The sequence below is a fragment of the Phoenix dactylifera genome, unplaced genomic scaffold (assembly GCF_009389715.1).
Source record: "Phoenix dactylifera cultivar Barhee BC4 unplaced genomic scaffold, palm_55x_up_171113_PBpolish2nd_filt_p 000976F, whole genome shotgun sequence".
NCBI classification, from domain to species: domain Eukaryota; kingdom Viridiplantae; phylum Streptophyta; class Magnoliopsida; order Arecales; family Arecaceae; genus Phoenix; species Phoenix dactylifera.
In genome coordinates, this window is record NW_024068332.1 from 78,886 (window position 1) to 84,144 (window position 5,259).

Below are 5,259 nucleotides of genomic sequence, written 5' to 3' on the forward strand. Positions count from 1 at the left end.
GAGGACTGTGGCCCTCTTGATGTAGTTAACTCCCAAGACCTCAATGCCGAAATGAGATTGCTTTTGAGCATTGTGAACCGGGTCTTGTTTCCAAAAACCGGCCGCTTCGATTTCGTTTCGGAGCGAGACTTAGCTATCATGCACCATATCTTACTAGGGATTCCCCTAAACCTCCCTAGACTTATGTTAAACTACATCTCTATATGTCATAGGTATTCTAGGTTTAGCATACCCTATGGAATGATCTTTACTTTACTGTTCAAACATTTCAAAGTTCCCATTCCAGAAAATGAGCCTGCAAAACCTTTAAGAAACACCGACTACTATAATGAAAGCACAATGCGTAGAATGGAGTTTCACAAGGTAGATGGGTCTTGGGTTAAGGTCCCTAAAAGAAAACCTCAAACCTTAGAGCCCGAGATCCCACATCAGGAGCCTGACCACTACTCTCCTCCACATAGCCATATGGCCTTCCCTGATGTACCCTCCAGCTCAGCTGGACCTTCCACCTCTATGCCTCCTCCTCCTCCAGTCAGTGGGCCTTTCTCCCTATCAGATGAACAGATGCACACTCTAGCATCTGTGATATGCCAGCAGATGAGGGAGGAGATGAGATCGATAATCACTGCTGAGTTGGCCCCCATCCGTACCTCACATGAAGCTCTTCTACAAGAATTGAAGGAAATCAAAACTCAGGTAGAAGCTACAGCATCAGAGTTGGTTCATGTGAGTACCATCCAAACTATAAGATCAATTGAGCTACAGGAGAAATTGAAGATCATATCAGATGGTCTTCAAGAGTTGACAAGCCCTAGAGGCAGTGTAGGCACCGTGGCTGCCCAACTTAAAGGAAAAATTGAAAGGGCGAGTCTTGAGTTTGAAACACTAGTAGCAGCCTTCCATCAATCTCAGGAAGATCAGTTTAAGACTCTACTAGATTTAATAAATGCATTTATAGAGGCAGCGGCTAGAGCTATTGAGCAACGTCGCCGGTGAAGGACATCTTGTAGACATCTAGGGTTCTTCTTCTTTTTGTAAACCCTACGCTCATTTTGAAACTTCTTTTGTATTAGGAATCAATACTTGTAATGATTTTCTTTCTTAACTTTGTAATGACCTCAAATGATTGCAATGATATATGAATGTCATACAATTCCTTTGAAACTTTGTGTATATAATTCTGTGATGTGCCATAAAAATTGTGTATGTTTTATCAATGCATATAAAATAGGGGGAGCACATCTTGTGATAACTATTTTAAACAAAAAAAAGGGTCTGAAATGAATTCCAAAACAAAGGGGGAGTGAAATGAATGCTGCATTCATTAATAAAAATAACTTGGACAGAGGGAGCATAACTTGAATATCCTTAAGTGAATCATGGTAACATGCTGAATTCCACTAGAAATTGTGTTTTAAGTACCTAAGGATAATTTGTCCCCTTCATTGTTGATGACAAAAAGGGGGAGTAGATATATAGAACCTATATATGGAGTATATGAAGTATATGGAGTAGAACCTAAATATGGAATGCAAAATTTACACTCATACTTAAAAGTTGAATTGAAAAGACAAAATTGAAGAATATTGGCTTTAAGATAATTGCCCTTCTGGAAAAGAAAGGGGGAGTCAAAAAGTTGTCTTTAGCATCAATATTTCAGTAATTGACAATTTGACTTGATTCAAATTCAGTTGATATACCAAAATTGCTCAAGAGCTACTAAGACCAATACTTATTAATAAAGGAAGAACTGAAAGTTGACTATTTTGACTTATGCACACTGTATCTAGCTCTAACCAAAACACAATAATTGTACATCTGATCAAATACTGTGTATATGTTTAAATTTCGAATTTTGCATATACTCAGTGTTTTGTCATCATCAAAAAGGGGGAGATTGTTGACCGCCTAATGGATTTTGATGAATACAAAACACTAGAGTATAATTTCATTTATCTTAACAATTTACTTGAGGATTTCAGGTGATTAATTAAGAATATTGTTAAGAAATGTCTAGGCAAGTTTCCATATTTTTCAAGAATTTATTGAAGAATTTTTGAGTTGAAGAAAACAGATCAGGGACAGCCGAGACGTCTTCAGGTCGTCTCAGAGACGTCTCTGGCACAAACAGGAAGAATTAGCACGTCTGGAGACGTCCCCGGCACCTGGCGAGGCATCTCGCAGGGTCGGAGTCGACTCTCTCAGAGGCGGCAGAAAGGCCGATTTCAAGGGATGCGCGCGAGTCGTCTCCACAGGACGCGGAGTCGTCCCCGCGAGTAAAAAGCAGACCTTCCGAGTCGTCCCCAGAGAGCGCGGAGTCGACTCTCTCAGGGTATTCCAGAGGATGTGTTTTTCGTTGACAGAACTGCCGAGACGTCCCCTGAAAGCGCGGAGTCGACTCTCTCAGAGAATTCCAGAGGACTTGTTTTTCAGAGATAAAACAGCGGAGTCGTCCCCGAGGCAGCGGAGTCGTCCCCATGCAAAAAGCATAAACATCCCGAGACGTCCCCGTAAAGTGCCGAGGCGACTCTCTCAGAAAAACAGAAAAACAAGAAGTCATAGAGTCCTTCTACGGAGTCGTCCCCGTAAAGCGCAGAGTCGACTCCAAACATCATCAAAAGAAAATTTATACAGCCGAGACGTCTCACGTTGAAGCAGAGACGTCTCCGGAGCGCCTGGGATGCGACTGACACACTTTTTCAGGTAAATTTGAATTTCAAACGGTCATATTTTTGTGTCTAACGGATCTATTGCTTTTTGGGCTATAAAAGGGAGCTTTTAAGGGCCTTAAAACAACTTCTCACCAACCCAACACAAGATCATTCAAGAGAGAAGAAAGAAAAAGATGTTCAAGGGAGATAGAGCTTTCAAGAGGAGAAATCAAGTGCATTCAAGTTTTCCCAACTGATTTCATGCTCAAACATTCACTCCCACTCGGCATTCAAAGCTCACATTCAAGCCAATGCGATCCACATCGAAAGAATCACCATTTCCCACGCTTCCAACGGCAAAAGGATTCTTCCGGATTTTTCATTATTTCTCATTGTCATATTTGCTTATTAAGAGCTTTCAAATCTTTTGTAAAACCTTTGTTTATTGTGCTTGTTCCAGTCAAGGGACTTGGAACAAGGGATAGGCGTCCCAAGCCTAGGTTAAATTGGGAGATTGTAGGGTTCGTTATTAGCCCGGGATAAAACAACGAGTTGGGTAGTGAACTCGCAAAACTACCGTACTGTAATCGTAGATTATAGTGGAAATTCCCAAAGGTGTTTGGGGAGTGGATGTAGGAGCAGTGGAAGCTCCGAACCACTATAAACCTTTGTGTGTTTGCGATTGACTGTGATTGCTACTCTAGTTTTATCTTTGCACACACACTTGAGTATTTGATTTTAATTAGTCAAAAAGTTTTTAAAACACCCAATTCACCCCCCTCTTGGGTGACCATCTCTGGGCAACACATCCGAGCTTGGCCGGGCATCCTGGAGTTCACAAGTAGATTAACATCAGGAGAAGTATCGAATAATTAAGAGAGAGCCTTAAATAGATTAACATAAGGAGGAGTATCAGTTGTGTTCTCAAACATTGGAGACCCCTAGGGGTTTCACTGATAATACATTCGGAGATTCTCGGAGTTCCAGCTTCGGAGAATGGGGGTCCCCTCAAGGGACTCCAACTTGTATGCTCCGGGCCGCTGGACTCGAGCAACTCGATATGGCTCCTCCCAGTTTGGGGCAAGCTTTCCTTGTTTAGTAGGTTGAGAAGCTTCAGCTTTCCCCAGGACGAGATCCCCCACCTTGAAGAGCTTGACCTTTACCGTGGAGTTGTAGTACTACACCGCTTTCTACTGGTATCTCGCCATGCGGACTCGAGCGGCCTCCCTTGTCTCCTCGATGAGGTCCAAGTTGCTTTGGGGCTGAGATGAGTTGGAGGCTGCATCATAGTTCTCCACCCTTAGCGATGGAAGTCCGATTTCCAAGGGGATGACGGCTTCTGTTCCGTAAGCCAGGTTGAAGGGGGTTTCGCCGGTGGGGAGTCGGAATGTAGTTCTGTAGGCCTAGAGAACATTGTAGGTCAAGTCTGGCTTTGAGTCCCTGAAGAATGGTGCGATTTGTCACCTCAGTTTCTCCATTTATCTATGGATGGGCGACTGAGGTAAAACGATGATCGATGCCGAGCTCGGAGCAAAACTCCCTGAAGCGAGCATTGTCGAACTAACGACCGTTGTCGGATATGAGGATATGGGGGAGCCCGAATCTGCAGATTATTAATTTTCAGATGAAATTCCGCATCTTTGGCTCGAAAATCCGTGCCACCGATTCAGCTTCAACCCACTTGATGAAGTAATCGATGGAGACAATGAGGAACTTTCTCTGTCCGGTGGCTTGAAAAAATGGACCCAAGATATCGATCCCCTATTAGGCAAACGGCTAGGGGGCGCCGAACGAGGTCAATGGGACTGAAGTTATAATTTACTATGATTCTTAGATAAAAACTATAGCTTAAGAAAAATAGAATTAATTTGATACCTTGGTTGTTTGCTCCGATACGCATCTGAAACATATAATTTTTTATCTTATAAGTGTACTGAAATTGGTCTAAATGGTGTATTTTTCAATGATCTTGATTGCGAACAAATGTTTCTAAATATATGATGTTATTTTGATATTAAAAAGATTTATCGTGCTTCATATATACATCGCTGAAAAACTATGACTAAGATATTAATATTTTGAATATACACTCCTGCCTAATTAAATGCTTCTATCATTAAAAAGAAAAGCTATTTTTAAGAAGAGAACTAATGATCCTAAAGCTTAAAATATTTCAACTCACTCTAATAATTTCTATAGAAAAGAAAATGTAATTACTTTTGAAAGAAATTTGAGCTTCAAAAGAATTATTTTTTGATTAATATTTCCATACATATTCAAAAAAATTGAAGAGGAAACATAATTTATTCTTGAAAGATTAATAAGAGTGACTGCTATTATAGAATTTCAGTTTTATTCACGCTTCTCATTAAAATCTGAAATTCATAAAAGAACGAAGAGTTTGAAGAAAAATGCATCTTTTGAGGGGGAGCTTTAAATACTCAATCTCTTTATTAAAACTTATCTTCAAACTCTAAACTCTCAAATGGAATGATTAATTAAGGAGGAGAAAGAAAATTTTAGAGGAAGAGATCATATAGAACTTAATCGTGTAAATTCATAACTAAAGATGAGAGAAAGAATACTAAATGTAAAGTGGTATTAAACT